The sequence below is a fragment of the Stegodyphus dumicola genome, chromosome 11 (genome assembly GCF_044657685.1).
Source record: "Stegodyphus dumicola isolate Sdum_Otavi_A_Nest chromosome 11, ASM4465768v1".
NCBI classification, from domain to species: Eukaryota; Metazoa; Arthropoda; class Arachnida; order Araneae; family Eresidae; genus Stegodyphus; species Stegodyphus dumicola.
The window spans coordinates 26,935,919-26,960,028 of NC_140778.1; positions in this window are offsets into that span (position 1 = coordinate 26,935,919).

A 24,110-nucleotide genomic window follows, 5' to 3' on the forward strand; every position below is an offset into this window, starting at 1 on the left:
TGGAGATAAAAATGTTTTTTTCTGCACAACGTTGCCATTGCTCGCTTTGAAATCCTTGAGCTTTTTAATCAAAAATTCGTCAAAGTTTTAAAAAATAGGAAATCGATCATAAAACAAATTTCAAATTTGGTCTTCCACATGCTCATATTCGTTGGAGGATTACGTTATTCAAAATTCGATGACTCTATGTACCGTTGTTTTATCACAATACGAGAAATATACATACATTTATGCAGATTTTTCATTATTTAATTTCTTCAAATATAATGCAGGACTCTAACATTTTATGGCAACGGTTTGAAAAATGAACCGACATTTATCCGTCCGACGCAAAATGCGAAAACGAAACTAATAGTCCTTCGGGATTCAAATCTCTTTGGACTAAAAAAAAAAAAAAAAAAAATCTGAAATGTTTCAGATTTAAAATTACGTCCAAAGGGGCGTTTTTTTAACATTTTGTATGTTACTTTCTTTATTAAATATCATGTTCCTCGCACTTAAAACATAAGATTCAGTGCAATAGCAATATTGCAAAATAGTTTTAAAACGAGCATATCTTTAGAATTTCCGATACAGAGACTCACGCGCTGGAGATAAAAATGTTTTTTCTGCACAACGTTGCCATTGCTCGCTTTGAAATCCTTGAGCTTGTTAATCAAAAATTCGTCAAAGTTTTAAAAAATAGGAAATCGATCATAAAAAAAATTTCAAATTTGGTCTTCCACATGCTCATATTCGTTGGAGGATTACGTTATTCAAAATTCGATGACTCTATGTACCGTTATTTTATGACAATGGGAGAAATATACTTACATTTACGCAGATTTTCATTATTTATTTTCTTCAAATATATTGCAGGACTCTAACATTTTATGGCAACAGTTTCAAAAGTGAACCGACATTTATCCGTCCGACGCAAAATGCCAAAACGAAACTAATAATCTTTCGGGATTCAAATCCCTTTGGACTAAAAAAAAAAAAAAAAAAAAATCTGAAATGTTTCAGATTTTAAATTATGTCCAAAGGGGCGTTTTTTAACATTTTGTATATTACCTTTCTTTATTAAATATCATGTTCCTCGCACTTAAACCATAAGATCCAGTGCAACAGCAATACGGCAAAATAGTTTTAAAACGAGCATACCTTTAGAATTTCCGATACAGAGACTCACGCGCTGGAGATAAAAATGATTTTTCTGCACAACGTTGCCATTGCTCGCTTTGAAATCCTTGAGTTTGTTAATCAAAAATTCGTCAAAGTTTTAAAAAATAGGAAATCGATCATAAAACAAATTTCAAATTTCAAATTTGGTCTTCCACATGCTCATATTCGTTGGCGGATTACGTTATTCAAAATTCGATGACTCTATGTACCGTTGTTTTATGACAATACGATAAATATACATACATTTATGCAGATTTTTCATTATTTAATTTCTTCAAATATAATGCAGGACTCTAACATTTTATGGCAACAGTTTCAAAAGTGAACCGACATTTATCCGTCCGACGCAAAATGCCAAAACGAAACTAATAGTCCTTCGGGATTCAAATCTTTTTGGACTAAAAAAAAAAAAAAAAAATCTGAAATGTTTCAGATTTTAAATTATGTCCAAAGGGGCGTTTTTTAACATTTTGTATATTACCTTTCTTTATTAAATATCATGTTCCTCGCACTTAAAACATAAGATTCAGTGCAACAGCAATATTGCAAAATAGTTTTAAAACGAGCATATCTTTAGAATTTCCGATACGGAGACTCACGCGCTGGAGATAAAAATATTTTTTCTGCACAACGTTGCCATTGCTCGCATGGAAATCCTTGAGCTTTTTAATCAAAAATTCGTCAAAGTTTTAAAAAATAGGAAATCGATCATAAAACAAATTTCAAATTTGGTCTTCTACATGCTCATATTCGTTGGAGGATTACGTTATTCAAAATTCGATGACTCTATGTACCGTTTTTTTATCACAATACGAGAAATATACATGCATTTATGCAGATTTTTCATTATTTAATTTCTTCAAATATAATGCAGGACTCTAACATTTTATGGCAACAGTTTGAAAAGTGAACCGACATTTATGAGTCCGACGCAAAACGCCAAAACGAAACTAATAGTCCTTCGGGATTCAAATCCCTTTGGACTAAAAAAAAAAAAAAAAAAAATCTGAAATGTTTCAGATTTTAAATTATGTCCAAAGGGGCGTTTTTTAACATTTTGTACCTTACCTTTCTTTATTAAATATCATGTTCCTCGCACTTAAACCATAAGATCCAGTGCAACAGCAATATCGCAAAATAGTTTTAAAACGAGAATATCTTTAGAATTTCCGATACAGAGACTCACGCGCTGGAGATAAAAATGTTTTTTTCTGCACAACGTTGCCATTGCTCGCTTTGTAATCCTTGAGTTTGTTAATCAAAAATTCGTCAAAGTTTTAAAAAATAGGAAATCGACCATAAAACAAATTTCAAATTTCAAATTTGGTCATCCACATGCTCATATTCGTTGGAGGATTACGTTATTCAAAATTCGATGACTCTATGTACCGTTATTTTATGACAATGCGAGAAATATACATACATTTACGCAGATTTTCATTATTTAATTTCTTCAAATACAGTGCAGGACTCTAACATTTTATGGCAACAGTTTGAAAAGTGAACCGACATTTATGAGTCCAACGCAAAATGCCAAAACGAAACTAATAGTCCTTCGGGATTCAAATCTTTTTGGACTAAAAAAAAAAAAAAAATCTGAAATGTTTCAGATTTTAAATTACATCCAAAGGGGCGTTATTTAACATTTTGTGTGTTACCTTTCTTTATTAAATATCATGTTCCTCGCACTTAAGCCATAAGATACAGTGCAACAGCAATATCGCAAAATAGTTTTAAAACGAGCATATCTTTAGAATTTCCGATACAGAGACTCACGCGCTGGAGATAAAAATGTTTTTCTGCACAACGTTGCCATTGCTCGCTTTGAAATCCTTGAGCTTGTTAATCAAAAATTCGTCAAAGTTTTAAAAAATAGGAAATCGATCATAAAAGAAATTTCAAATTTCAAATTTGGTCTTCCACATGCTCATATTCGTTGGAGGATTACGTTATTCAAAATTCGATGACTCTATGTACCGTTATTTTATGACAATGCGAGAAATATACATACATTTACGCAGATTTTCATTATTTAATTTCTTCAAATATAATGCAGGACTCTAACATTTTATGGCAACAGTTTGAAAAGTGAACCGACATTTATGAGTCCGACGCAAAATGCCAAAACGAAACTAATAATCCTTCGGGACTCAAATCCTTTTGGACTAAAAAAAAAAAAATTTGAAATGTTTCAGATTTTAAATTACGTCCAAAGGGGCGTTTTTATGACATTTTGTGTGTTACCTTTCTTTATTAAATATCATGTGCCTAGCACTTAAACCATAAGATCCAGTGCAACAGCAATATCGCAAAATAATTTTAAAACCAGCATATCTTTAGAATTTCCGATACAGAGACTCACGTGCTGGAGATAAAAATGTTTTTTCTGCACAACGTTGCCATTGCTCGCTTTGAAATCCTTGAGTTTGTTAATCAAAAATTCGTCAAAGTTTTAAAAAATAGGAAATCGATCATAAAACAAATTTCAAATTTCAAATTTGGTCTTCCACATGCTCATATTCGTTGGAGGATTACGTTATTCAAAATTCGATGACTCTATGTACCGTTATTTTATGACAATGCGAGAAATATACATACATTTACGCAGATTTTCATTATTTAATTTCTTCAAATATAATGCAGGACTCTAACATTTTATGGCAACAATTTCAAAAGTGAACCGACATTTATCCGTCCGACGCAAAATGCGAAAACGAAACTAATAATCCTTCGGGATTCAAATCCCTTTGGACTAAAAAAAAAAATCTGAAATTTTTCAGATTTTAACTTACGTCCAAAGGGGCGTTTTTTAACATTTTGTGTGTTACCTTTCTTTATTAAATATCATGTTCCTCGCACTTAAACCATAAGATCCAGTGCAACAGCAATATCGCAAAATAGTTTTAAAACGAGAATATCTTTAGAATTTCCGATACAGAGACTCACGCGCTGGAGATAAAAATGTTTTTTCTGCACAACGTTGCCGTTGCTCGCTTTGAAATCCTTGAGTTTGTTAATTAAAAATTCGTCAAAGTTTTAAAAAATAGGAAATCGATCATAAAACGAATTTCAAATTTCAAATTTGGTTTTCCACATGCTCATATTCGTTGGAGGATGACGTTATTCAAAATTCGATGACTCTATGTACCGTTGTTTTATCACAATACGAGAAATATACATACATTTACGCAGATTTTCATTATTTAATTTCTTCAAATACAATGCAGGACTCTAACATTTTATGGCAACAGTTTGAAAAGCTAACCGACATTTATGAGTCCAAAGCAAAATGCGAAAACGAAACTAATAGTCCTTCGGGATTCAAATCTCTTTGGACTAAAAAAAAAAAAAAAATCTGAAATGTTTCAGATTTTAAATTACGTCCAAAGCGGCGTTTTTTAAAATTTTGCATGTTACTTTCTTTATTAAATATCATGTTCCTCGCACTTAAACCATAAGATCCAGTGCAACAGCAATATCGCAAAATAGTTTTAAAACGAGCATATCTTTAGAATTTCCGATACAGAGACTCACGCGCTGGAGATAAAAATGTTTTTTTCTGCACAACGTTGCCATTGCTCGCTTTGTAATCCTTGAGTTTGTTAATCAAAAATTCGTCAAAGTTTTAAAAAATAGGAAATCGACCATAAAACAAATTTCAAATTTCAAATTTGGTCTTCCACATGCTCATATTCGTTGGAGGATTACGTTATTCAAAATTCGATGACTCTATGTACCGTTATTTTATGACAATGCGAGAAATATACATACATTTACGCAGATTTTCATTATTTAATTTCTTCAAATACAGTGCAGGACTCTAACATTTTATGGCAACAGTTTGAAAAGTGAACCGACATTTATGAGTCCAACGCAAAATGCCAAAACGAAACTAATAGTTCTTCGGGATTCAAATTTTTTTGCACTAAAAAAAAAAAAAAAATCTGAAATGTTTCAGATTTTAAATTACATCCAAAGGGGCGTTTTTTAACATTTTGTATGTTACTTTTCTTTATTAAATATCATGTTCCTCGCAGTTAAACCATAAGATCCAGTGCAACAGCAATATCGCAAAATAGTTTTAAAACGAGCATATCTTTAGAATTTCCGATACAGAGACTCACGCGCTGGAGATAAAAATGTTTTTTTCTGCACAAAGTTGCCATTGCTCGCTTTGAAATCCTTGAGCTTGTTAATCAAAAATTCGTCAAAGTTTTAAAAAATAGGAAATCGATCATAAAAAAAATTTCAAATTTGGTCTTCCACATGCTCATATTCGTTGGAGGATTACGTTATTCAAAATTCGATGACTCTATGTACCGTTATTTTATGACAATGGCAGAAATATACATACATTTACGCAGATTTTCATTATTTAATTTCTTCAAATATAATGCAGGACTCTAACATTTTATGGCAACAGTTTCAAAAGTGAACCGACATTTATCCGTCCGACGCAAAATGCGAAAACGTAACTAATAATCCTTCGGGATTCAAATCCCTTTGGACTAAAAAAAAAAATCTGAAATTTTTCAGATTTTAACTTACGTCCAAAGGGGCGTTTTTTAACATTTTGTGTGTTACCTTTCTTTATTAAATATCATGTTCCTCGCACTTAAACCATAAGATCCAGTGCAACAGCAATATCGCAAAATAGTTTTAAAACGAGCATATCTTTAGAATTTCCGATACAGAGACTCACGCGCTGGAGATAAAAATGTTTTTTTCTGCACAACGTTGCCATTGCTCGCTTTGTAATCCTTGAGTTTGTTAATCAAAAATTCGTCAAAGTTTTAAAAAATAGGAAATCGACCATAAAACAAATTTCAAATTTCAAATTTGGTCTTCCACATGCTCATATTCGTTGGAGGATTACGTTATTCAAAATTCGATGACTCTATGTACCGTTATTTTATGACAATGCGAGAAATATACATACATTTACGCAGATTTTCATTATTTAATTTCTTCAAATACAATGCAGGACTCTAACATTTTATGGCAACAGTTTGAAAAGTGAACCGACATTTATGAGTCCAACGCAAAATGCCAAAACGAAACTAATAGTCCTTCGGGATTCAAATCTTTTTGGACTAAAAAAAAAAAAAAAATCTGAAATGTTTCAGATTTTAAATTACATCCAAAGGGGCGTTATTTAACATTTTGTGTGTTACCTTTCTTTATTAAATATCATGTTCCTCGCACTTAAGCCATAAGATACAGTGCAACAGCAATATCGCAAAATAGTTTTAAAACGAGCATATCTTTAGAATTTCCGATACAGAGACTCACGCGCTGGAGATAAAAATGTTTTTCTGCACAACGTTGCCATTTCTCGCTTTGAAATCCTTGAGCTTGTTAATCAAAAATTCGTCAAAGTTTTAAAAAATAGGAAATCGATCATAAAAAAAATTTCATATTTGGTCTTCCACATGCTCATATTCGTTGGAGGATTACGTTATTCAAAATTCGATGACTCTATGTACCGTTATTTTATGACAATGCGAGAAATATACATACATTTACGCAGATTTTCATTATTTAATTTCTTCAAATATAATGCAGGACTCTAACATTTTATGGCAACAATTTGAAAAGTGAACCGACATTTATCCGTCCGACGCAAAATGCCAAAACGAAACTAATAGTCCTTCGGGATTCAAATCCCTTTGGACTAAAAAAAAAAAAAAAAAAAAATCTGAAATGTTTTAGATTTTAAATTACGTCCAAAGGGGCGTTTTTTTTAACATTTTGTGTGTTACCTTTCTTTATTAAATATCATGTTCCTCGCACTTAAACCATAAGATCCAGTGCAACAGCAATATCGCAAAATAATTTTAAAACGAGCATATCTTTAGAATTTCCGATACAGAGACTCACGCGCTGGAGATAAAAATGTTTTTTCTGCACAACGTTGCCATTGCTCGCTTTGAAATCCTTGAGCTTTTTAATCAAAAATTCGTCAAAGTTTTAAAAAATAGGAAATCGATCATAAAACAAATTTCAAATTTGGTCTTCCACATGCTCATATTCGTTGGAGGATTACGTTATTCAAAATTCGATGACTCTATGTACCGTTGTTTTATCACAATACGAGAAATATACATACATTTATGCAGATTTTTCATTATTTAATTTCTTCAAATATAATGCAGGACTCTAACATTTTATGGCAACAGTTTGAAAAATGAACCGACATTTATCCGTCCGACGCAAAATGCGAAAACGAAACTAATAGTCCTTCGGGATTCAAATCTCTTTGGACTAAAAAAAAAAAAAAAAAAAAAATCTGAAATGTTTCAGATTTAAAATTACGTCCAGAGGGGCGTTTTTTTAACATTTTGTATGTTACTTTCTTTATTAAATATCATGTTCCTCGCACTTAAAACATAAGATTCAGTGCAACAGCAATATTGCAAAATAGTTTTAAAACGAGCATATCTTTAGAATTTCCGATACAGAGACTCACGCGCTGGAGATAAAAATGTTTTTTCTGCACAACGTTGCCATTGCTCGCTTTGAAATCCTTGAGCTTTTTAATCAAAAATTCGTCAAAGTTTTAAAAAATAGGAAATCGATCATAAAACAAATTTCAAATTTGGTCTTCCACATGCTCATATTCGTTGGAGGATTACGTTATTCAAAATTCGATGACTCTATGTACCGTTGTTTTATCACAATACGAGAAATATACATACATTTATGCAGATTTTTCATTATTTAATTTCTTCAAATATAATGCAGGACTCTAACATTTTATGGCAACAGTTTGAAAAGTGAACCGACATTTCTGAGTCCGACGCAAAATGCAAAAACGAAACTAATAATCCTTCGGGATTCAAATCCCTTTAGACTAAAAAAAAAAAAAAAAAAAAAAAAAAAAAAAAAAAAAAAAAAAATCTGAAATTTTTCAGATTTTAACTTACGTCCAAAGGGGCGTTTTTTTAACATTTTGTGTGTTACGTTTCTTTATTAAATATCATGTTCCTCGCACTTAAACCATAAGATCCAGTTCAACAGCAATATCGCAAAATAATTTTAAAACGAGCATATCTTTAGAATTTCCGATACAGAGACTCACGCGCTGGAGATAAAAATGGTTTTTCTGCGCAACGTTGCCATTGCTCGCTTTGAAATCCTTGAGTTTGTTAATCAAAAATTCGTCAAAGTTTTAAAAAATAGGAAATCGATCATAAAACAAATTTCAAATTTCAAATTTGGTCTTCCACATGCTCATATTCGTTGGCGGATTACGTTATTCAAAATTCGATGACTCTATGTACCGTTGTTTTATCACAATACGAGAAATATACATACATTTATGCAGATTTTTCATTATTTAATTTCTTCAAATATAATGCAGGACTCTAACATTTTATGGCAACAGTTTGAAAAATGAACCGACATTTATCCGTCCGACGCAAAATGCGAAAACGAAACTAATAGTCCTTCGGGATTCAAATCTCTTTGGACTAAAAAAAAAAAAAAAAAAATCTGAAATGTTTCAGATTTAAAATTACGTCGAAAGGGGCGTTTTTTTAACATTTTGTATGTTACTTTCTTTATTAAATATCATGTTCCTCGCACTTAAAACATAAGATTCAGTGCAACAGCAATATTTCAAAATAGTTTTAAAACGAGCATATCTTTAGAATTTCCGATACATAGACTCACGCGCTGGAGATAAAAATGTTTTTTCTGCACAACGTTGCCATTGCTCGCTTTGAAATCCTTGAGCTTTTTAATCAAAAATTCGTCAAAGTTTTAAAAAATAGGAAATCGATCATAAAACAAATTTCAAATTTGGTCTTCCACATGCTCATATTCGTTGGAGGATTACGTTATTCAAAATTCGATGACTCTATGTACCGTTGTTTTATCACAATACGAGAAATATACATACATTTATGCAGATTTTTCATTATTTAATTTCTTCAAATATAATGCAGGACTCTAACATTTTGTGGCAACAGTTTGAAAAGTGAACCGACATTTATGAGTCCGACGCAAAACGCCAAAACGAAACTAATAGTCCTTCGGGATTCAAATCCCTTTGGACTAAAAAAAAAGAAAAATCTGAAATGTTTCAGATTTTAAATTACGTCCAAAGGGGCGTTTTTTTAACATTTTGTGTGTTACCTTTCTTTATTAAATATCATTTTCCTCGCACTTAAACCATAAGATCCAGTGCAACAGCAATATCGCAAAATAGTTTTAAAACGAGCATATCTTTAGAATTTCCGATACAGAGACTCACGCGTTGGAGATAAAAATGTTTTTCTGCACAACGTTGCCATTGCTCGCTTTGAAATCTTTGAGTTTGTTAATCAAAAATTCGTCAAAGTTTTAAAAAATAGGAAATCGATCATAAAACAAATTTCAAATTTGTTCTTCCACATGCTCATATTCGTTGGAGGATTACGTTATTCAAAATTCGATGACTCTATGTACCATTATTTTATGACAATGCGAGAAATATACATACATTTACGCAGATTTTCATTATTTAATTTCTTCAAATATAATGCAGGACTCTAACATTTTATGGCAACAGTTTGAAAAGTGAACCGACATTTATGAGTCCGACGCAAAACGCCAAAACGAAACTAATAGTCCTTGGGGATTCAAATCCTTTTGGACTAAAAAAAAAAAAAAAAATCTGAAATGTTCCAGATTTTAAATTATGTCCAAAGGGGCGTTTTTTAACATTTTGTACGTTACCTTTCTTTATTAAATATCATTTTCCTCGCACTTAAACCATAAGATCCAGTGCAACAGCAATATCGCAAAATAATTTTAAAACCAGCATATCTTTAGAATTTCCGATACAGAGACTCACGTGCTGGAGATAAAAATGTTTTTTCTGCACAACGTTGCCATTGCTCGCTTTGAAATCATTGAGTTTTTTAATCAAAAATTCGTCAAAGTTTTAAAAAATAGGAAATCGATCATAAAACAAATTTCAAATTTCAAATTTGGTCTTCCACATGCTCATATTCGTTGGAGGATTACGTTATTCAAAATTCGATGACTCTATGTACCGTTATTTTATGACAATGCGAGAAATATACATACATTTACGCAGATTTTCATTATTTAATTTCTTTAAATATATTGCAGGACTCTAACATTTTATGGCAACAGTTTGAAAAGTGAACCGACATTTATCCGTCCGACGCAAAATGGCAAAACGAAACTAATAGTCCTTCGGGATTCAAATCCCTTTGGACTAAAAAAAAAAAAAAAAAAAAAAAAATGTTTCAGATTTTAAATTATGTCCAAAGGGCCGTTTTTTATCATTTTGTATGTTACCTTTCTTTCTTAAATATCATTTTCCTCGCACTTAAACCATAAGATCCAGTGCAACAGCAAAATCGCAAAATAGTTTTAAAACGAGCATATCTTTAGAATTTCCGATACAGAGACTCACGCGTTGGAAATAAAAATGTTTTTCTGCACAACGTTGCCATTGCTCGCTTTGAAATCCTTGAGTTTGTTAATCAAAAATTCGTCAAAGTTTTAAAATATAGGAAATCGATCATAAAACAAATTTCAAATTTCAAATTTGGTCTTCCACATGCTCATATTCGTTGGAGGATTACGTTATTCAAAATTCGATGACTCTATGTACCGTTATTTTATGACAATGCGAGAAATATACATACATTTACGCAGATTTTCATTATTTAATTTCTTCAAATATAATGCAGGACTCTAACATTTTATGGCAACAGTTTCAAAAGTGAACCGACATTTATCCGTCCGACGCAAAATGCGAAAACGAAACTAATAATCCTTCGGGATTCAAATCCCTTTGGACTAAAAAAAAAAAATCTGAAATTTTAACTTACGTCCAAAGGGGCGTTTTTTAACATTTTGTGTGTTACCTTTCTTTATTAAATATCATGTTCCTCGCACTTAAACCATAAGATCCAGTGCAACAGCAATATCGCAAAATAGTTTTAAAACGAGAATATCTTTAGAATTTCCGATACAGAGACTCACGCGCTGGAGATAAAAATGTTTTTTCTGCACAACGTTGCCGTTGCTCGCTTTAAAATCCTTGAGTTTGTTAATTAAAAATTCGTCAAAGTTTTAAAAAATAGGAAATCGATCATAAAACGAATTTCAAATTTCAAATTTGGTTTTCCACATGCTCATATTCGTTGGAGGATGACGTTATTCAAAATTCGATGACTCTATGTACCGTTGTTTTATCACAATACGAGAAATATACATACATTTACGCAGATTTTCATTATTTAATTTCTTCAAATACAATGCAGGACTCTAACATTTTATGGCAACAGTTTGAAAAGCTAACCGACATTTATGAGTCCAACGCAAAATGCCAAAACGAAACTAATAGTTCTTCGGGATTCAAATCTTTTTGCACTAAAAAAAAAAAAAAAAAAAAAAAAAACTGAAATGTTTCAGATTTTAAATTACATCCAAAGGGGCGTTTTTTAACATTTTGTATGTTACTTTTCTTTATTAAATATCATGTTCGTCGCACTTAAACCATAAGATCCAGTGCAACAGCAATATCGCAAAATAGTTTTAAAACGAGCATATCTTTAGAATTTCCGATACAGAGACTCACGCGCAGGAGATAAAAATGTTTTTTTCTGCACAACGTTGCCATTGCTCGCTTTGTAATCCTTGAGTTTGTTAATCAAAAATTCGTCAAAGTTTTAAAAAATAGGAAATCGACCATAAAACAAATTTCAAATTTCAAATTTGGTCTTCCACATGCTCATATTCGTTGGAGGATTACGTTATTCAAAATTCGATGACTCTATGTACCGTTATTTTATGACAGTGCGAGAAATATACATACATTTACGCAGATTTTCATTATTTAATTTCTTCAAATACAATGCAGGACTCTAACATTTTATGGCAACAGTTTGAAAAGTGAACCGACATTTATGAGTCCAACGCAAAATGCCAAAACGAAACTAATAGTCCTTCGGGATTCAAATCTTTTTGGACTAAAAAAAAAAAAAAAAAATCTGAAATGTTTCAGATTTTAAATTACATCCAAAGGGGCGTTATTTAACATTTTGTGTGTTACCTTTCTTTATTAAATATCATGTTCCTCGCACTTAAGCCATAAGATACAGTGCAACAGCAATATCGCAAAATAGTTTTAAAACGAGCATATCTTTAGAATTTCCGATACAGAGACTCATGCGCTGGAGATAAAAATGTTTTTCTGCACAACGTTGCCATTGCTCGCTTTGAAATCCTTGAGCTTGTTAATGAAAAATTCGTCAAAGTTTTAAAAAATAGGAAATCGATCATAAAAAAAATTTCAAATTTGGTCTTCCACATGCTCATATTCGTTGGAGGATTACGTTATTCAAAATTCGATGACTCTATGTACCGTTATTTTATGACAATGCTAGAAATATACATACATTTACGCAGATTTTCATTATTTAATTTCTTCAAATATAATGCAGAACTCTAACATTTTATGGCAATAATTTGAAAAGTGAACCGACATTTATCCGTCCGACGCAAAATGCCAAAACGAAACTAATAGTCGTTCGGGATTCAAATCCCTTTGGACTAAAAAAAAAAAAAAAAAAAAAATCTGAAATGTTTCAGATTTTAAATTACGTCCAAAGGGGCGTTTTTTTTAACATTTTGTGTGTTACCTTTCTTTATTAAATATCATGTTCCTCGCACTTAAACCATAAGATCCAGTGCAACAGCAAAATCGCAAAATAGTTTTAAAACGAGCATATCTTTAGAATTTCCGATACAGAGACTCACGCGTTGGAGATAAAAATGTTTTTCTGCACAACGTTGCCATTGCTCGCTTTGAAATCCTTGAGTTTGTTAATCAAAAATTCGTCAAAGTTTTAAAATATAGGAAATCGATCATAAAACAAATTTCAAATTTCAAATTTGGTCTTCCACATGCTCATATTCGTTGGAGGATTACGTTATTCAAAATTCGATGACTCTATGTACCGTTATTTTATGACAATGCGAGAAATATACATACATTTACGCAGATTTTCATTATTTAATTTCTTCAAATATAATGCAGGACTCTAACATTTTATGGCAACAGTTTCAAAAGTGAACCGACATTTATCCGTCCGACGCAAAATGCGAAAACGAAACTAATAATCCTTCGGGATTCAAATCCCTTTGGACTAAAAAAAAAAATCTGAAATTTTAACTTACGTCCAAAGGGGCGTTTTTTAACATTTTGTGTGTTACCTTTCTTTATTAAATATCATGTTCCTCGCACTTAAACCATAAGATCCAGTGCAACAGCAATATCGCAAAATAGTTTTAAAACGAGAATATCTTTAGAATTTCCGATACAGAGACTCACGCGCTGGAGATAAAAATGTTTTTTCTGCACAACGTTGCCGTTGCTCGCTTTGAAATCCTTGAGTTTGTTAATTAAAAATTCGTCAAAGTTTTAAAAAATAGGAAATCGATCATAAAACGAATTTCAAATTTCAAATTTGGTTTTCCACATGCTCATATTCGTTGGAGGATGACGTTATTCAAAATTCGATGACTCTATGTACCGTTGTTTTATCACAATACGAGAAATATACATACATTTACGCAGATTTTCATTATTTAATTTCTTCAAATACAATGCAGGACTCTAACATTTTATGGCAACAGTTTGAAAAGCTAACCGACATTTATGAGTCCAACGCAAAATGCCAAAACGAAACTAATAGTTCTTCGGGATTCAAATTTTTTGCACTAAAAAAAAAAAAAAAAAAAAAAAAAAAAAAATCTGAAATGTTTCAGATTTTAAATTACATCCAAAGGGGCGTTTTTTAACATTTTGTATGTTACTTTTCTTTATTAAATATCATGTTCCTCGCACTTAAACCATAAGATCCATTGCAACAGCAATATCGCAAAATAGTTTTAAAACGAGCATATCTTTAGAATTTCCGATACAGAGACTCACGCGCAGGAGATAAAAATGTTTTTTTCTGCACAACGTTGCCATTGCTCGCTTTGTAATCCTTGAGTTTGTTAATCAAAAATTCGTCAAAGTTTTAAAAAATAGGAAATCGACCATAAAACAAATTTCAAATTTCAAATTTGGTCTTCCACATGCTCATATTCGTTGGAGGATTACGTTATTCAAAATTCGATGACTCTATGTACCGTTATTTTATGACAATGCGAGAAATATACATACATTTACGCAGATTTTCATTATTTAATTTCTTCAAATATAATGCAGAACTCTAACATTTTATGGCAATAATTTGAAAAGTGAACCGACATTTATCCGTCCGACGCAAAATGCCAAAACGAAACTAATAGTCGTTCGGGATTCAAATCCCTTTGGACTAAAAAAAAAAAAAAAAAAATCTGAAATGTTTCAGATTTTAAATTACGTCCAAAGGGGCGTTTTTTTTAACATTTTGTGTGTTACCTTTCTTTATTAAATATCATGTTCCTCGCACTTAAACCATAAGATCCAGTGCAACAGCAATATCGCAAAATAATTTTAAAACGAGCATATCTTTAGAATTTCCGATACAGAGACTCACGCGCTGGAGATAAAAATGTTTTTTCTGCACAACGTTGCCATTGCTCGCTTTGAAATCCTTAAGTTTGTTAATTGAAAATTCGTCAAAGTTTTAAAAAATAGGAAATCGATCATAAAACAAATTTCAAATTTCAAATTTGGTCTTCCACATGCTCATATTCGTTCGAGGATTACGTTATTCAAAATTCGATGACTTTATGTACCGTTATTTTATGACAATGCGAGAAATATACATACATTTACGCAGATTTTCATTATTTAATTTCTTCAAATATAATGCAGGACTCTAACATTTTATGGCAACAGTTTGAAAAGTGAACCGACATTTATGAGTCCGACGCAAAATGCCAAAACGAAACTAATAATCTTTCGGGATTCAAATCCCTTTGGAATAAAAAAAAAAAAAATTGAAATGTTTCAGATTTTAAATTACGTCCAAAGGGGCGTTTTTTTAACATTTTGTGTGTTACCTTTCTTTATTAAATATCATGTGCCTCGCACTTAAACCATAAGATCCAGTGCAACAGCAATATCGGAAAATAATTTTAAAACCAGCATATCTTTAGAATTTCCGATACAGAGACTCACGCGCTGGAGATAAAAATGTTTTTTTCTGCACAACGTTGCCATTGCTCGCTTTGTAATCCTTGAGTTTGTTAATCAAAAATTCGTCAAAGTTTTAAAAAATAGGAAATCGACCATAAAACAAATTTCAAATTTCAAATTTGGTCTTCCACATGCTCATATTCGTTGGAGGATTACGTTATTCAAAATTCGATGACTATATGTACCGTTATTTTATGACAATGCGAGAAATATACATACATTTACGCAGATTTTCATTATTTAATTTCTTCAAATATAATGCAGGACTCTAACATTTTATGGCAACAGTTTGAAAAGTGAACCGACATTTATGAGTCCGACGCAAAATGCCAAAACGAAACTAATAGTCCTTCGGGATTCAAATCCCTTTGGACTAAAAAAAAAAAAAAAAAAAAATCTGAAATGTTTCAGATTTTAAATTACGTCCAAAGGGGCGTTTTTTTAACATTTTGTGTGTTACCTTTCTTTATTAAATATCATGTGCCTCGCACTTAAACCATAAGATCCAGTGCAACAGCAATATCGCAAAATAATTTTAAAACCAGCATATCTTTAGAATTTTCGATACAGAGACTCACGCGCTGGAGATAAAAATGTTTTTTCTGCACAACGTTGCCATTGCTCGCTTTGAAATCCTTGAGCTTTTTAATCAAATATTCGTCAAAGTATTAAAAAATAGGAAATCGATCATAAAACAAATTTCAAATTTGGTCTTCCACATGCTCATATTCGTTGGAGGATTACGTTATTCAAAATTCGATGACTCTATGTACCGTTGTTTTATCACAATACGAGAAATATACATACATTTATGCAGATTTTTCATTATTTAATTTCTTCAAATATAATGCAGGACTCTAACATTTTATGGCAACAGTTTGAAAAATGAACCGACATTTATCCGTCCGACGCAAAATGCGAAAACGAAACTAATAGTCCTTCGGGATTCAAATCTCTTTGGACTAAAAAAAAAAAAAAAAAAAAATCTGAAATGTTTCAGATTTAAAATTACGTCCAAAGGGGCGTTTTTTTAACATTTTGTATGTTACTTTCTTTATTAAATATCATGTTCCTCGCACTTAAAACATAAGATTCAGTGCAACAGCAATATTGCAAAATAGTTTTAAAACGAGCATATCTTTAGAATTTCCGATACAGAGACTCACGCGCTGGAGATAAAAATGTTTTTTCTGCACAACGTTGCCATTGCTCGCTTTGAAATCCTTGAGCTTTTTAATCAAAAATTCGTCAATGTTTTAAAAAATAGGAAATCGATCATAAAACAAATTTCAAATTTGGTCTTCCACATGCTCATATTCGTTGGAGGATTACGTTATTCAAAATTCGATGACTCTATGTACCGTTGTTTTATCACAATACGAGAAATATACATACATTTATGCAGATTTTTCATTATTTAATTTCTTCAAATATAATGCAGGATTCTAACATTTTGTGGCAACAGTTTGAAAAGTGAACCGACATTTATCCGTCCGACGCAAAACGCCAAAACGAAACTAATAGTCCTTCGGGATTCAAATCCCTTTGGACTAAAAAAAAAGAAAAATCTGAAATGTTTCAGATTTTAAATTACGTCCAAAGGGGCGTTTTTTTAACATTTTGTGTGTTACCTTTCTTTATTAAATATCATTTTCCTCGCACTTAAACCATAAGATCCAGTGCAACAGCAATATCGCAAAATAGTTTTAAAACGAGCATATCTTTAGAATTTCCGATACAGAGACTCACGCGTTGGAGATAAAAATGTTTTTCTGCACAACGTTGCCATTGCTCGCTTTGAAATCTTTGAGTTTGTTAATCAAAAATTCATCAAAGTTTTAAAAAATAGGAAATCGATCATAAAACAAATTTCAAATTTCAAATTTGGTCTTCCACATGCTCATATTCGTTGGAGGATTACGTTATTCAAAATTCGATGACTCTATGTACCGTTATTTTATGACAATGCGAGAAATATACATACATTTACGCAGATTTTCATTATTTAATTTCTTCAAATATAATGCAGGACTCTAACATTTTATGGCAACAGTTTGAAAAGTGAACCGACATTTATGAGTCCGACGCAAAATGCCAAAACGAAACTAATAATCCTTCGGGATTCAAATCCCTTTGGACTAAAAAAAAAAAAATTTGAAATGTTTCAGATTTTAAATTACGTCCAAAGGGGCGTTTTTTTAACATTTTGTGTGTTACCTTTCTTTATTAAATATCATGTGCCTCGCACTTAAACCATAAGATCCAATGCTACAGCAATATCGCAAAATAATTTTAAAAACGAGCATATCTTTAGAATTTCCGATACAGAGACTCATGCGCTGGAGATAAAAATGTTTTTTCTGCACAACGTTGCCATTGCTCGCTTTGAAATCCTTATGTTTGTTAATTAAAAATTCGTCAAAGTTTTAAAAAATAGGAAATCGATCATAAAACAAATTTCAAATTTGGTCTTCCACATGCTCATATTCGTTGGAGGATTACGTTATTCAAAATTCGATGACTCTATGTACCGTTGTTTTATCACAATACGAGAAATATACATACATTTATGCAGATTTTTCATTATTTAATTTCTTCAAATATAATGCAGGACTCTAACATTTTATGGCAACAGTTTGAAAAATGAACCGACATTTATCCGTCCGACGCAAAATGCGAAAACGAAACTAATAGTCCTTCGGGATTCAAATCTCTTTGGACTAAAAAAAAAAAAAAAAAATCTGAAATGTTTCAGATTTAAAATTACGTCCAAAGGGGCGTTTTTTTAACATTTTGTATGTTACTTTCTTTATTAAATATCATGTTCCTCGCACTTAAAACATAAGATTCAGTGCAACAGCAATATTGCAAAATAGTTTTAAAACGAGCATATCTTTAGAATTTCCGATACAGAGACTCACGCGCTGGAGATAAAAATGTTTTTTCTGCACAACGTTGCCATTGCTCGCTTTGAAATCCTTGAGCTTTTTAATCAAAAATTCGTCAATGTTTTAAAAAATAGGAAATCGATCATAAAACAAATTTCAAATTTGGTCTTCCACATGCTCATATTCGTTGGAGGATTACGTTATTCAAAATTCGATGACTCTATGTACCGTTGTTTTATCACAATACGAGAAATATACATACATTTATGCAGATTTTTCATTATTTAATTTCTTCAAATATAATGCAGGATTCTAACATTTTGTGGCAACAGTTTGAAAAGTGAACCGACATTTATCCGTCCGACGCAAAACGCCAAAACGAAACTAATAGTCCTTCGGGATTCAAATCCCTTTGGACTAAAAAAAAAGAAAAATCTGAAATGTTTCAGATTTTAAATTACGTCCAAAGGGGCGTTTTTTTAACATTTTGTGTGTTACCTTTCTTTATTAAATATCATTTTCCTCGCTCTTAAACCATAAGATCCAGTGCAACAGCAATATCGCAAAATAGTTTTAAAACGAGCATATCTTTAGAATTTCCGATACAGAGACTCACGCGTTGGAGATAAAAATGTTTTTCTGCACAACGTTGCCATTGCTCGCTTTGAAATCTTTGAGTTTGTTAATCAAAAATTCATCAAAGTTTTAAAAAATAGGAAATCGATCATAAAACAAATTTCAAATTTCAAATTTGGTCTTCCACATGCTCATATTCGTTGGAGGATTACGTTATTCAAAATTCGATGACTCTATGTACCGTTATTTTATGACAATGCGAGAAATATACATACATTTACGCAGATTTTCATTATTTAATTTCTTCAAATATAATGCAGGACTCTAACATTTTATGGCAACAGTTTGAAAAGTGAACCGACATTTATGAGTCCGACGCAAAATGCAAAAACGAAACTAACAATCCTTCGGGATTCAAATCCCTTTAGACTAAAAAAAAAAAAAAAAAAAAAAAAAAAAAAAAAAATCTGAAATTTTTCAGATTTTAACTTACGTCCAAAGGGGCGTTTTTTAACATTTTGTGTGTTACGTTTCTTTATTAAATATCATGTTCCTCGCACTTAAACCATAAGATCCAGTTCAACAGCAATATCGCAAAATAATTTTAAAACGAGCATATCTTTAGAATTTCCGATACAGAGACTCACGCGCTGGAGATAAAAATGGTTTTTCTGCGCAACGTTGCCATTGCTCGCTTTGAAATCCTTGAGCTTTTTAATCAAAAATTCGTCAAAGTTTTAAAAAATAGGAAATCGATCATAAAACAAATTTCAAATTTGGTCTTCCACATGCTCATATTCGTTGGAGGATTACGTTATTCAAAATTCGATGACTCTATGTACCGTTATTTTATGACAATGCGAGAAATATACATACATTTACGCAGATTTTCATTATTTAATTTCTTCAAATATAATGCAGGACTCTAACATTTTATGGCAACAGTTTGAAAAGTGAACCGACATTTATGAGTCCGACGCAAAATGCCAAAACGAAACTAATAATCCTTCGGGATTCAAATCCCTTTGGACTAAAAAAAAAAAAAATCTGAAATGTTTCAGATTTTAAATTACATCCAAAGGGGCGTTATTTAACATTTTGTGTGTTACCTTTCTTTATTAAATATCATGTTCCTCGCACTTAAGCCATAAGATACAGTGCAACAGCAATATCGCAAAATAGTTTTAAAACGAGCATATCTTTAGAATTTCCGATACAGAGACTCACGCGCTGGAGATAAAAATGTTTTTCTGCACAACGTTGTCATTGCTCGCTTTGAAATCCTTGAGCTTGTTAATCAAAAATTCGTCAAAGTTTTAAAAAATAGGAAATCGATCATAAAAAAAATTTCAAATTTGGTCTTCCACATGCTCATATTCGTTGGAGGATTACGTTATTCAAAATTCGATGACTCAATGTACCGTTATTTTATGACAATGGGAGAAATATACATACATTTACGCAGATTTTCATTATTTATTTTCTTCAAATATAATGCAGGAATCTAACATTTTATGGCAACAGTTTGAAAAGTGAACCGACATTTATCCGTCCGACGCAAAATGCCAAAACGAAACTAATAGTCGTTCGGGATTCAAATCCCTTTGGACTAAAAAAAAAAAAAAAAAATCGGAAATGTTTCAGATTTTAAATTACGTCCAAAGGGGCGCTTTTTTTAACATTTTGTGTGTTACCTTTCTTTATTAAATATCATGTTCCTCGCACTTAAACAATAAGATCCAATGCTACAGCAATATCGCAAAATAATTTTAAAACGAGCATATCTTTAGAATTTCCGATACAGAGACTCACGCGCTGGAGATAAAAATGGTTTTTCTGCGCAACGTTGCCATTGCTCGCTTTGAAATCCTTGAGCTTTTTAATCAAAAATTCGTCAAAGTTTTAAAAAATAGGAAATCGATCATAAAACAAATTTCAAATTTGGTCTTCCACATGCTCATATTCGTTGGAGGATTACGTTATTCAAAATTCGATGACTCTATGTACCGTTGTTTTATCACAATACGAGAAATATACATACATTTATGCAGATTTTTCATTATTTAATTTCTTCAAATATAATGCAGGATTCTAACATTTTGTGGCAACAGTTTGAAAAGTGAACCGACATTTATGAGTCCGACGCAAAACGCCAAAACGAAACTAATAGTCCTTCGGGATTCAAATCCCTTTGGACTAAAAAAAAAGAAAAATCTGAAATGTTTCAGATTTTAAATTACGTCCAAAGGGGCGTTTTTTTAACATTTTGTGTGTTACCTTTCTTTATTAAATATCATTTTCCTCGCACTTAAACCATAAGATCCAGTGCAACAGCAATATCGCAAAATAGTTTTAAAACGAGCATATCTTTAGAATTTCCGATACAGAGACTCACGCGTTGGAGATAAAAATGTTTTTCTGCACAACGTTGCCATTGCTCGCTTTGAAATCTTTGAGTTTGTTAATCAAAAATTCATCAAAGTTTTAAAAAATAGGAAATCGATCATAAAACAAATTTCAAATTTCAAATTTGGTCTTCCACATGCTCATATTCGTTGGAGGATTACGTTATTCAAAATTCGATGACTCTATGTACCGTTATTTTATGACAATGCGAGAAATATACATACATTTACGCAGATTTTCATTATTTAATTTCTTCAAATATAATGCAGGACTCTAACATTTTATGGCAACAGTTTGAAAAGTGAACCGACATTTATGAGTCCGACGCAAAATGCCAAAACGAAACTAATAATCCTTCGGGATTCAAATCCCTTTGGACTAAAAAAAAAAAAAATTGAAATGTTTCAGATTTTAAATTACGTCCAAAGGGGCGTTTTTTTAACATTTTGTGTGTTACATTTCTTTATTAAATATCATGTGCCTCGCACTTAAACCATAAGATCCAGTGCAACAGCAATATCGCAAAATAATTTTAAAACCAGCATATCTTTAGAATTTCCGATACAGAGACTCACGCGCTGGAGATAAAAATGTTTTTTTCTGCACAACGTTGCCATTGCTCGCTTTGTAATCGTTGAGTTTGTTAATCAAAAATTCGTCAAAGTTTTAAAAAATAGGAAATCGACCATAAAACAAATTTCAAATTTCAAATTTGGTCTTCCACATGCTCATATTCGTTGGAGGATTACGTTATTCAAAATTCGATGACTCTATGTACCGTTGTTTTATCACAATACGAGAAATATACATACATTTATGCAGATTTTTCATTGTTTAATTTCTTCAAATATAATGCAGGACTCTAACATTTTATGGCAACAGTTTGAAAAGTGAACCGACATTTCTGAGTCCGACGCAAAATGCAAAAACGAAACTAACAATCCTTCGGGATTCAAATCCCTTTAGACTAAAAAAAAAAAAAAAAAAAAAAAAAAATCTGAAATTTTTCAGATTTTAACTTACGTCCAAAGGGGCGTTTTTTAACATTTTGTGTGTTACGTTTCTTTATTAAATATCATTTTCCTCGCACTTAAACCATAAGATCCAGTGCAACAGCAATATCGCAAAATAGTTTTAAAACGAGCATATCTTTAGAATTTCCGATACAGAGACTCACGCGTTGGAGATAAAAATGTTTTTCTGCACAATGTTGCCATTGCTCGCTTTGAAATCTTTGAGTTTGTTAATCAAAAATTCGTCAAAGTTTTAAAAAATAGGAAATCGATCATAAAACAAATTTCAAATTTCAAATTTGGTCTTCCACATGCTCATATTCGTTGGAGGATTACGTTATTCAAAATTCGATGACTCTATGTACCGTTATTTTATGACAATGCGAGAAATATACATACATTTACGCAGATTTTCATTATTTAATTTCTTCAAATATAATGCAGGACTCTAACATTTTATGGCAACAGTTTGAAAAGTGAACCGACATTTATGAGTCCGACGCAAAATGCCAAAACGAAACTAATAATCCTTCGGGATTCAAATCCCTTTGGACTAAAAAAAAAAAAAATTGAAATGTTTCAGATTTTAAATTACGTCCAAAGGGGCGTTTTTTTAACATTTTGTGTGTTACCTTTCTTTATTAAATATCATGTGCCTCGCACTTAAACCATAAGATCCAGTGCAACAGCAATATCGCAAAATAATTTTAAAACCAGCATATCTTTAGAATTTCCGATACAGAGACTCACGCGCTGGAGATAAAAATGTTTTTTTCTGCACAACGTTGCCATTGCTCGCTTTGTAATCCTTGAGTTTGTTAATCAAAAATTCGTCAAAGTTTTAAAAAATAGGAAATCGACCATAAAACAAATTTCAAATTTCAAATTTGGTCTTCCACATGCTCATATTCGTTGGAGGATTACGTTATTCAAAATTCGATGACTCTATGTACCGTTATTTTATGACAATGCGAGAAATATACATACATTTACGCAGATTTTCATTATTTAATTTCTTCAAATATAATGCAGGACTCTAACATTTTATGGCAACAGTTTGAAAAGTGAACCGACATTTATGAGTCCGACGCAAAATGCCAAAACGAAACTAATAATCCTTCGGGATTCAAATCCCTTTGGACTAAAAAAAAAAAAATCTGAAATGTTTCAGATTTTAAATTACATCCAAAGGGGCGTTATTTAACATTTTGTGTGTTACCTTTCTTTATTAAATATCATGTTCCTCGCACTTAAGCCATAAGATACAGTGCAACAGCAATATCGCAAAATAGTTTTAAAACGAGCATATGTTTAGATTTTCCGATACAGAGACTCACGCGCTGGAGATAAAAATGTTTTTCTGCACAACGTTGCCATTGCTCGCTTTGAAATCCTTGAGCTTGTTAATCAAAAATTCGTCAAAGTTTTAAAAAATAGGAAATCGATCATAAAACAAATTTCAAATTTGGTCTTCCACATGCTCATATTCGTTGGAGGATTACGTTATTCAAAATTCGATGACTCTATGTACCGTTATTTTATGACAATGCGAGAAATATACATACATTTACGCAGATTTTCATTATTTAATTTCTTCAAATATAATGCAGGACTCTAACATTTTGTGGCAACAGTTTGAAAAGTGAACCGACATTTATGAGTCCGACGCAAAACGCCAAAACGAAACTAATAGTCCTTCGGGATTCAAATCCCTTTGGACTAAAAAAAAAGAAAAATCTGAAATGTTTCAGATTTTAAATTACGTCCAAAGGGGCGTTTTTTTAACATTTTGTGTGTTACCTTTCTTTATTAAATATCATTTTCCTCGCACTTAAACCATAAGATCCAGTGCAACAGCAATATCGCAAAATAGTTTTAAAACGAGCATATCTTTAGAATTTC